Source organism: Protopterus annectens, chromosome 6.part0 (assembly GCF_019279795.1).
Source record: "Protopterus annectens isolate FY-2018-M chromosome 6.part0, PAN1.0, whole genome shotgun sequence".
Classification (NCBI taxonomy): domain Eukaryota; kingdom Metazoa; phylum Chordata; order Ceratodontiformes; family Protopteridae; genus Protopterus; species Protopterus annectens.
The window spans coordinates 245,603,337-245,615,835 of record NC_056737.1 but is presented as its reverse complement, the minus strand read 5'-3'; positions in this window follow the sequence as shown (position 1 = coordinate 245,615,835).

Genomic DNA, 12,499 nt, shown 5'->3' with positions numbered 1-12,499 from the left:
GCCACCAGTTCTGCACATGCTTGGGTCCTACACTTTAGGTTATGTACATTACTGTAAAAGGCCTTATGGTTATCCTTGGCAGTACTTGCTAGGTTCCTCTCAAAGGAACTCTTAGAGAATTTGACAAGTTGTCTAATTTTCCTGTTAAGGCTAAGGAAGATGCTTTTCCATTGTTGGGTCCTTGTCATTGTTTTCTTGGACAGCAGCATTTTGCATTTATTGTAGAGTTTGTTGATGCTGGAAGTTTACCATGGCAGCTTGATTTTACTTGGAGCTCTGGCTTTGATTCTATCTGGTACAATTGAGTTTATACACTTATGCAAGTGATTGTACAGGGCTTTAGTGTAAGCTTCAGCATAGTTACCACTTTCAGCTTGAGGGTGAGGCTTGGAATGCATTTATACTTTCACCTTGGAGAATATAGTTTGCCTTGGTGAAACTATTTAGTCTAATTTCACCCTTCGTGACTTCTGGTGTTAGTATCACTTCAAAGGTGATTGATTTGCGGTTAGTTTTAACTAATGAGGGCCCAAGAGTTGTAACAGTGCACCTGTTTGGCATGTTGGTGAGGACCACATCTAGAATGCTTGTTCATCTTGTTGAGATATGAAGATTTGCTATAGGGCATTTGAATTCACAAAATCAAAGAACTTTTATGTTAGCGAGTTTGGGCTAGATTAGGTTTCCCAGTTGATGGTAGGATAAATAAAATCCCCCATAACCAGTGTGTTCGGTAAAATTTGAGTTGTCTTCAGTTTCGTAAAGTAGGCTTCATGGGTGTCATGACCTGTGGAGGGGGATCTATAACTGGCCAGGACTTAAATGGGGGTCTTACCCACCATAACCTGGACCTGGGGTAACTCCATGGAATTGTCCACTCTAACTAGACTAACTCTAATATAGACTGAAACACTGCTGCCTTTGTTTTTCACATGCATGTTCATTTTGCAGTCTAAAGGTATGGAAGGTATTTAGCACTGTAGGGCCAGAGTACTCTCTGTGGCCTTAAACCAGATTTCTGTGATTGCACAGACATCCTCTAGTGACATAAGTGCTTCCAGGGAGTGCAGTTTTTTGTTTAAGCTCCTAGCATTTAGCAGCCAGACCCTTACCGTGTTCTGATTGGTTAAATTCACATTGGTAATGTTGTTTTCAAGACCTTGCCTAAAAAAGGCATCATGGGGGGGGGGCAAAAGCCTTTGCAGCAGCTGAAAGCCTAGGGGTGCTAGGTGCAAACCATCTCTGGCAAAGCAGTGATGTTTATCAACTATGGCTTCCCAGGCAGACATGAACTGGATCCCCTTGGAATGACAACAAAAACTAAGCCAATTATTGAAATCAGTCATTTTTTGTTTACACTGTGGCATCATTCTAGGTGAGGGTAGTATGCTGCTCAAGGCTAAGGACACACGAGCCTGGGACACACATTTAGAGAGCTCAACCATGTCTCTCTTCATACAGTCCAGTGAGGTATGTCTCAAGTCATTCACATCAACATGAACTATGACGAAGTCATAACAGTACTTGTTACTGAGTGACCTGAGTGCTTGTGTGATTTGGTGAATCCTAGCACCAGACAGGCAGCTAACCATGACGTTATCCTTCTCCAGCCTGGTGAGTGGGACATCCGTGTGTCTCACTATTGAGTCTCCAATGACAAGAAAACTTGGTTTTTGAGTGTTACTATGCCATCCTCCTACCTTTGTCGACATATTTATATTCTTTAACTATATACATATTTACTTATTCTGATTTATTTTTATTTCTGTTTGTATACTTTGTCTTGTACTTTTACTATATTCCTAGGTTTTATGTTACAGCTATAATCCTAGTGTAGAATATCATATAATAGAACATTTATATTTAGCCTTATATATGTGATACTCTTTAATCTAGTGCTACTGTTAGAATCAGTCCTATTTTTCCTTAAATGTTATGTCTAATAGTATCTGAACATCTAAAAAATCTTCCCTTTTAAAATTCAAACTTTCCATAATAAATTGTTCTGAGATATTAAGTTTTGTTACCATTACAAAGAGACAATAACAGAGAAACACAATCCTATTTTTTATCAGAAGTGTCATTCTATAGGCTAGTATATAAACTACCCTTTTGGTATATTGCAAGCATTCAGAACTATTTAATAACTAAATAACTGGTTTAGAATGCAATTCACTGTCTTTTGCTTATTAATTAACGTTTATAAATTGACATCTTAGCATATGATTCAAAATGTTATGATTATTTAGTTTTTGACAAGAAGTAACCTGAACAGTTCTTAGACAGTTCTTAGAATTTTAGAACTCCTGCAGTATCACAAAAGTGCTCATGATTCTAATCAAGCTGCTTCAAGCTGGTCTACCTGACAAGGGCTTGCAAATGAACAATTTATCAGCTACAATTTACATAAAAAACATTCACGAGTGAATCCAAGCCACTGCCACTATATACACCAATCCCTCAAACCTGTCCAAACCACTAAAAAAAAATAAAAAATATTTCAAAGTATGTTAACCACTAAAAATCTATTGTATTTAAAAAAACATTTAATGATTCATTAAGCACTATTTGTATGAGATGTTTCATATAAAGCAGACTGTCATTTTTTTCCTTAAAGGAGACATAGAATATAAACTTGCATTAATAGAATGACAGTTATGGCTGATTCAGGTTTAACTTGTAAAAGTGTGAATGGTATTCTATTTGATAACATTCTAATAATAATGGTTATATATGTAAGAAACTATATTTTCTATACTTTGTTTATAGCACCATATAGTTTCCCTGGGTAATATTGCATGTCAAGTATACTATCAGTAGCAAACATTCTGAACTATTTAATTACTGACAGTGGTTTAGAATGCAATTCACTGTCTTTTACTTATTATATAACTTTTATTCTTTGACATCTTAGCATAGGATTCAAAATATGATTATTTATTTTTAGACAGAAAGAAGTAACTTGGACAGTTCTTAGAATTTTAGAACTCCCGCAGTATCACAAACGTGCTCATGACTCTAAGTTGTTTCAAGCTAGTTTTCATGATAAGGGCTTGAAAATGAACACTCCTATCAGTCGCAATTCAGACAAAAATGCTCACGAGTGAATACAAGCTACCTCCACACCACATATAAATCCTTCAAACCCCTCCAAACCTCCTAAATAACAAAAAAAATCTCAAAGTATCCCAACCACTAAAAAGCCATTGCAGTCAAAGAACTAAATGTAATGATTCAGCAAGCACTATTTGTATGAAATGTTTAATGAAAAGCAGACTGTCATTTTTTAAAGGAGACATAGCATATAAACTTGAATAAAAAGACTGACAGTTACATGTAATCCAGGTTTAATTTGTAAAAGTGTGAGCATTACTCTAATTATTTGATATTATTTCAACAGTAACTTTTATACATGTAAAAATATATATATTTTATACTTTGTTTATAACATAGTATGTCTGTCCTGGGTGCTATTCCATGTGAAATATACTATCAGTAGCACACTATTGGACCATTTTAAGAACCAGAATGTAACTTAACATGCCTTTTTTGTGTCATTTGTTGCATCATGTATTATATTTAATAGTACATTACTCATCTATGCCAAAATATCAGAAAGTGCGCTGCCTAAATTTCATTAATGATTAACTTTTAATAAGATGAATAATTTAGCCTTTTAAACTCTAAGTGAAAATAAGCGGCTTTAATTTCATATATGGCTAAAAGAATTAACATTTTAGAAAGGGAATTAGTAACCATTTGAAGTAGGGAAAACAAATAAATAAATGATTTACCTTGTAAAAAGTAATATGCAGCACCTGTTCAAAAGTATTCAAGCACTTATTTAAATTAATAAGAATTCATAACCATGAAATACATTGATTTTCATTTCTCCTTTTTTTACTGTTTTTGTCTTTTATTAACCAACCATTTATTGTTGCATTTCTCTTCAAAGAAGTCAGATTCCAGTCCATTTTTTTTCTGTTTTTTTTTCTAGGAGTATGCAGTCCATTGCATCTCCCAAGGTGTAAAAAAATCTTCTTTCCTTCTGGAAGGTGAATCCTTATTTTTTCTGGAAACAAGATTTTTGCTTTAATATTATTGTTCTTTAAACTTTCAACAAACAGTACACCTGCTTTTCTCTTGGATATACCTAATGTAGAATAGTCATTGTCAAATCTTATAGTATTTCCTTTAATTTTAACTGGATAATTAGTTCATGCAGCTTTTAATACTAAATCCTTGTCTTGAATTGAGAAAAATCCTACAATCACTGGTCTTTGTGAAGGTGTTTTTAAGATGAGTTAGAAAGTGATTTATGTACCCTTTTGATAGAAAAAGGAAAAAACTTCAGGCAGGTTCAAAATTTTAAGCAGCCAGGTATTAAGGAATTGAATCATACTGTCTCCCTCCTCTTTTTCAGGAATCCCATACATCCTGATGATATTCCTTCTAAATCTGTTCTCCAAGTCTTCTATTTTTTCCTGGAATAAGCTGTTTTCTTTCAGAAGAAATTCAGTGTTATTCTCATTTTCAAGTAATCTTCCATCATAATCAGATACTGCGTCTTCTATACGCGATATTTGTGATGATTGTTGTTTAAAAGATTCACTCAACACCTTAACTTGTTTTTTTTTACATTCCTCTTTAGAAAGCAACATGGATGGTTTTAATGTATCAATCTTTACAGATAACTCACTGAAGTTACTTAGTATAGCCTGTATGTCTTTTTCATAGTACTGTCCTGTACACTGGGCTTTGAGTGGCTCATTCTAAGACAATTAGTTATTTCTAGTTTTCTTGACAGGAAAAAGCAAAGAGTTTCAAACTTGGTATTTTTTGTAAATCTTTCAGTACATCTTCAGCAAGTTTTGAAATGTTTTATTTGAGTTTTTTTTAGTAAAAATCCTGTCAGAGATGTCAGAGATGTTAAAAACTGAAGCAGAGCTAAAAAAAATGGATGTTAACTGCTCACCATCTTGCCACACCCCCAAGATGTATCTATTTGATGTGACCTATGATAATGATCCAGTTAATCACGTTATATTCTTCTCTTAATTTATGCACTCATTTATCATTTGTCTTATATGTTAATCATGGTTTTATTCCTTTTTTGTAAATACACAACGTTGTTATGCACAGAAATCACTGAAGATGATACAGAAGCATGATTTTAAAAAAGTACTTAAAAGAGGTTTAAGATATTTTTTAGTTTGTTCTTCATTAATACATTATGAAAAAAAAATAAAACATTTGCTTGCATGTTCAGTAGCTAGCAAATATCCCATATCTTACAAGCAGCAATACAAAAAGCAAAAAAAAGCTAAATGTTAAGCACAGAAAAAGACTGAACCAGACTTTTTTTTTTTTTGCTTTGCTATACCTTGATCCACTCAATCATCTTCTAAAAATATCAGCAGCAGTGTCTTCCTGTGATCAGTTATTTCTGTAAAATATTACATAGTCCTGTCTCAGTACTCATTTTACATAATTTTTGCACTGCTAAAATCAATTTGTTGTATTATTTCATTTTTGATTGATATTTTATGGTCACAGCAATCGTTTATTTTAATTTAGTTTCCTATGAAATTATTTTCACTTTCGCTTGTTTATTAGTGACTGCCAGTAGGGGTTACCATAAAAAGTTCACAGTGCATGTAAAAGTTTATTTCAAAATTGATATTATTTTTCTATACTTCCTTTGCTGTATATACTTACTTAGACATTAATTTTTTTAACTTGTTTAGTTGGTCAGCCTTTTTACCCATGACTTGGGCTTATTTTATAGGATTGATACAGAAAGAACAAAACAATTTGTTAGTATCCTCATAAGGACACAATGCTCCACTCTGATATAATAAGCATTAACATATGAGCACAACAGAGCTAAATACAATTTGCAGACTAGTAAAGGTATACATTAATTCAGGAAGACAGTTATTAGGATAAAAATCACCACTAGACAAAAATTCAATTCAGTACATTCACCAAATATTTATCAAACACCAGTTCTAAGTAGTAAACAAGAAAACACAAACATGTAAGCAGATGATACGTTAATTTGCCTCTGGCTGTTCTTAGTTATATGCTAATACCTTACACCAGTGTGAACACTGCAGTTTATGTTGCAGTGTAGTCAGCAGTTCTGTTCCAGTGTTTCCTGTATTGTATTACTCTGGGGCAGTAAATACATCTTCATGCAATGTTCAATATGGCCACAAAGTGGTACCATTAGCTAAAAAAACGTGGTCAGCTTTCACATCCTATATATACTGCAGCTATAGGGTTGTTAGTGAAAAAGCATGCAACATTTGAAATGTCCACCTGATGGCAGTATAGGACTATTGCAAGATTAATTTTCAAAGTTACTTTAGTTTCCAGCAAGAAATAACAACCAGCTGTTACTTTTAAAACCAAAATATTAGATTATATTATCTTGTTTTATTTCTACACTGTGCTTTTCATTATCTGTGTGCACATGCTGTATCAGGGATTCACATTACTGAAACGATCTGAAAACAATTAAATGTTTCTCATGTTTTCTTGTTTATCAATTTTGCAACATATGTTAAAAGAACTATTGTTTTTATCAAGACCTGGAGAAAAAATACAGCTTCAACTGACTGTATTATTTCATGAAACACAGTAAACAGAAAGATCACGAAACCTGTAGTACAAAAAATATTGTAGCCAAAAACACATTTGCAAATTATACATTATATCAGTGCATGCTCCAGAATAAATCTCTTTTTATTCTATTTGCTCTTCTCTTTAGGTGGCAGCTTAGCAAAGCTCAATCCATTTAAATCTTAAAGCCTGGATGGGGTACCGTGGTTCTCGCAAGTGCAAAGAAAACGATGGAGGAAATGTTTATATAAAGCTTCTATGACCCTTTCTGTACTGATATTGCGCAGGTATTGCCCATCAAGATGACAGTCTCTCTCTCTCTCTCTCTCTCTCTCTGTCTCTTTCTCTCAAACATACACTGATTATAAATCTGGTCTTCGGTGGTCATTTCATAGAAGGCTTGAGTAATCAGCAGTGTGAAACATGGAATGTGTAGTCTCAAATGAGACATTTATAATTCCAACATTCATCCTGCTCAATCTTGCCTTGCAACCAGATGCTATCACATAATTGCCCATTGCCAGTTTGACCTTTATAACCATTTTAGGCCAAGACAGACACTAAAAAAGTACATTCTGGCATCAAATCAGTAACAGTCATGAGTAGCAACTGGTAATAAAGGATGGCATAATCAACTACCTTGTCAGTTCCTTGCTCTACTGCGATGGACAACATGGTTCTAGAGTAGCCAATTAATATGGCATGATGATTATGGATGGCAATATTACAGGTCAGTATAGACAAGTCCTTCTAATTGCAAAAGGAATGTCACCCAGATTTGAAGAGGTCATTGTCTCCTTATATTCAACGTTGAATATGCCCTCTTTGGGATGTACCTCACAAAACATATCAAACAATTAAGATCATCACTGGCTTAGAAACCCTAAATTGCCATAAAAGACTGCAAGTAGATTTCCTTTATTCAGTATGTCATAGACTTCTGAGAGAAATCTATGCCTTGCCTTCCATGCCATTAGGAACTCAGTAGTCCTGGATCTGTTGTATCACACACATCCCAGAACCAGGGATCTAATTTTTTATCAGTAAATAAATAAAATAGTGGTAAGATATTATGCCATGCAGTTTCACACTACTGGAATAGACAAATCAACCAGTGTGGTACATTATCTTCCTTCAAACTGGATGATTGGAGAGGTATTTACAAATTCACCCCAACCTGAACTGACCTAGCCCTCCTTGAAAAAAAAAGTACAGTCTAAGGCTGGATATTGCAAGGAATAAATGGTCACAAGACTCAGTTGCCTTGTGCTTCACACAATTCCTATTTGACAGAGCTGTGTCCCTATGACTATGTCATTTGAGTGCTTTATCAAAGTACTTTGTCATTCCATGTATGACTGGTACAAAAACAGTGAATGCTAAATACACTGCCAAACACTGTTAAACTTTTCAACAGTTTATTTTTCTGATCCTTTTGTGGCACATTGTACTAACCCCCCCCCCCCAACACACAGTTCTCTGTCTCATTCCTACTTAGGTGAGCTAGATAAATACTGTTCTTTCCATGGTTGTAATTTTTCAATATTTTCATAACTTTGTATGTTTCAAATTAAGAAAATTGTCATTGTTTCATTAGCATCAGCAAGTGAGGCCTCAGAACTGTCAATGAATGTGTTATCCAAGACCTATTTCATATGAGCAAATTCTCATATGATGTGCCCCCACAACCCATTCTACTTATATATGCCAACTCTGAAACTGCCCCATAGTAGGGAAAAGAACAATACCCCAGAGCCTCCTGTGCTATGTACCACACAGTCCAGGTCAATGCAAAAAGAAACACTGTTCAGTTTCTTACTGCCAGTTTGATTTTCTGAAATTCAAGTATTTTGGCTTGATCATGTGAAATGTGATCATAAGAAAATTCACTCATATGACAGGGATCAGTTATCAAATCCTTCGGAGTCTGCATTTCCTCCCTGTGGTCGCGTGGGTTTCCTCCAGGTACTCCGGTTTCCTCCCACACCCCAAAGATATGCTATAGGTGGATTGGACACTCTAAATTGGCCCTAGGTGTGAGTGTGTGCATGTGTGTGCCTTCTGTGGAAGGTTGGGCGCCGGGCTGGAAACTCAACACAGTAAAACTCCACTGCCAATCATGAGTGGACAGGTGTTCCGCTGTGGCGACCCCTAACCGGTAAAAGCAGAAAGAAGAAGAAGAAGTTATCAAATCCTTCCTTGCATTTAAAAATAAAGGAACTATCCTTGCTAGTATTAAATAGTACATTTTTCAGACAATATAAACTGAATTGTCTAGAAGGAAACTGTACTTGTGAAAAGGTTGGGCCTAGAATTATAAACCTGCCCTGCTGTATAGTTTACTTGTACCTCATATAAACTAAGGAACCAAAGGTAGAAAGGCAAGATTTTTTTTTTTTCTGTGATTTTTTTTGCAGGTAGTTAACGTAAGAGGTTATGCAATAAAAGCATATATAATGAACTGAAAGAGTTCTACAGAAAAAAAAATGATAAAGCAATATCATTTTCTGTAGCAACCAAGGCATTCAACAGATATACTTACAAGTTTGCTTACTTTTCCAGAGCTGAAATAAAAGTAGTTGAGTGTCTAATAAGAAATATTATTTCATTATCCATGGTTTACTTCACATTGTTGTTCTGTATATGTTATCTTTTTATATTACAACTTTATGTTTCCTTGCCTTATGTTCTGGGATAAGACATTTAATTGGGTTCTTACAAAATCAGATAGACAGAGCCTTCAGAGTTATGTGAGAGTCAGGGCCTTCCTGGCATGCAGTGGGCATAAGACTAAACTAGTGGAACAGACCAACAACCAATTGTAGGATACACTCATCATACACAGCTACAGGCAATTTGGAAGATTACCAATTCACCTATGGTACTAAGCCGCGGTGGTACAGCGGTAGCATTGTTGCCTCACAGCAAGAGGTTCTCCTGTTTGATTCTCGGCTGGAGAGCCTTCTGTGTGGAGTCTGCATGTCCTCCCCATGATCGAATGGCCTCCGAAAGACATGAGTGTGCCTTCACTGAAGGTTGGGCATCGGGCTGGCAACTCAGCACCATAAAAATTTACTGCCAATCATTAGCGGACTGGAGTTCTGCTGTGGCGACCCCTAACCAGGAAAAGCCGAAAAGACAAACAAACCAATTCACCTATGGTGGGTTTCGGCATTTAGGTTGTGAGAAATTTCCCCACGAGCTACAACACAAAAACCTTAAGTCCACAGCACTACTTTGCCATAGAGAGGTACAGTTGAAAAGCAAACTCACTGTTAAACATTGTCAAGCCACATGGCATATCACTACAATCGCTAGGTGGCTACCCGGTTGTATTCCAAAAGAGAGCCTTGATAGCAGTGTTTTCATTGTGATAACACACACACACATAACGCACACAGATATCACAATAACACTTCTATCAAGGTTGTATCTGTTGTTAGAATACAACTGGGTAGCTGTTTAGGGATGTTAGTGATGTGCCATGTGGCTGGATAATATTTAATGCCATAGTGAGTTTACTTTTCAGCCATACTGCTCTACTGCAAAGCGGTGCTGTGGATGTATGGTTTTGTCATTAAAATTTGTGGGGAATTGTTTTATGACCTGAATGCCAGAACCACCTATGGCATATCTTTGGGATGTGGGAAGAAATTGAAGTAACCAATGAGATCTCGCATGGATATACAGCCATGCAGCTCAGTGGACTGGGAATGACTGCTTCTGAAATGCATATAATACAGCCCTCTAGAGCTGAAAATGCCAGATATGGAAGTTTGTTATGCAAAAAAAAGTGCTTCCCTTCACTTTATTCAAAGTCAGAAAGTTTCGCTTTCAAAGGAAATGGTATTTTAAAAGACCACTAAGGGCAAAATTTGTGTGTGTGTGTGTGTGTGTGTGTGTGTGTGTGTGTGTGTGTGTGTGTGTGTGTGTATATATATATATATATATATATATATATATATATATATATATATAAAACGGGTTCCATACACTAGATAAAATTTTCACTAATTCGAAATAGTGCATGGAATGCTCACTGCAGTGAAAGTGCACTTAATCGAAAGTGCACTTACGCGAAGTTCAGTACAACAAATGGGTGTTGTACTGAACTTCCGTGCAGTACTCACGGACCTTAGGGTTAGGGCACGGGTCATAGTAAGGGGATAGCCTGTAGGGCTATCCCCTTACCATGACCCATGCCCTAACCCTAAGGTCCGTGATGACTGCAGCGCAGTGAAGGACATAACAATGTCCTCCACTATGGTGCAATAGTCACGAACCTTAGGTTGACCCTAAGGTCCATGAGTATCACACCATAGTGGAGGACATAGCTTGTTTTTTATGTCCTCCACTGTGCTGCGGTGTTTTCGGTGAAGTGCACTTACGCAAAAGTTCACTTTCATTAAAGTGAACGTTCGCAGAAGTGAGGCTTCCTATTACAAGTTCAAAGTAGTGAACTTTCATTCTTGTAATAGGAATCCATATATTATATATATATTAGTGTGTGTGTGTGTGTGTGTGTGTGTGTGTGTGTGTGTGTGTGTGTGTGTGTACATATATATTCATCCACCTAATCAATTCTCCAACTAGACCTGCTAAAAACAGTACCTCTGGCAGCATTTTAGACTGGATTCTAATTTCCTACCCCCATATTATCTCTGACAGTGGTACCTTACCTGACTTGCTTAATGACCATCTCCCTGCCTTTGCACGTTGTACACCTTTTTCCCTTCATTTATGCCACAATTGTATCTCAGTACGTTCCTGAAAATTTTCAATGCTCAAATCTTCTTTGACTCCTTAAAACACATGAACTGGAACCCTTTAAAAACCCTACCTCTGGACAATGCTGTAACTTACTTCAATACTGCATTTATTAACCTACTCAACAGGTTTGCTCCCCATAGATTTAAAAGGGTCAAATCTAAAACTGCCCCATGGCTAACCAAAGAGACTATCTCCCTCATGCATCTCTGTGATAAATCATGGAAATTGTACCAAAAGTATAAAACATCCAACTCCTTGGCCGAGTACAGACAGCTCTGTAATAGAGTAAAAACACATTGCCGCCGACCGAAAATCCTATTACCCTATATTACAAAACAATCATAAATCAAACCCCAAAAAGTTCTGGAACAGTATCTCTGCCCTACTCCATCCTGGTAAAAAAGACAACCCCTGCCCAGATCCTAATTCTTCTGAGCTCTCCTTACCTTCACAATTTAACTCCTTCTTTATAAACTCAATAACTAAGCTCACCACATTTTTCCCTAATAATATATCAAGCAAGGCCCCATCTCCCTCCACAAACTCAACTCTCTCTAACTCTAACTCTACTCAGCACCCCCCTTTCTCTACCAGACCTATTCCTATTAGTGTCTATATTACATTATCGAAGTTTCAAAACTTCTAATCTGATATGGTCGGCACCATATAATCGAAGTCTTGAAACATTGAAAATGTAATAAAATACAACAAGCTACAAAAGCAAATCATTTAAATACTCTAAGCAGGGGGGGCAGGCCCCCCTGCACCCCCTCACACCCACCACTACTTAAATATACCAACTCCGAGATCGCACTACAGTGCAGAAAATGGAAATCTTCCCTTTCTGCACTGTATGGAGATCTCTGTTAAAAGATTCAAAGTTTCAAGACTTCAATCATATGGTGTCGACCATATCAGATTTGAAGTTTTGAAACTTCAATCTTCTGATATAGACCCTCCAAATACTACCATAAAAAAACTTCTACAAGAATTAAAGCCATGCTGAAATGCCCCAGATGAGCTTCCATCTAATTCCCTCACGCTAGCTGCCAATGGCATAGCATTTCCCATCTCCATCCTAACAAACCTTTCCATCCAAGAC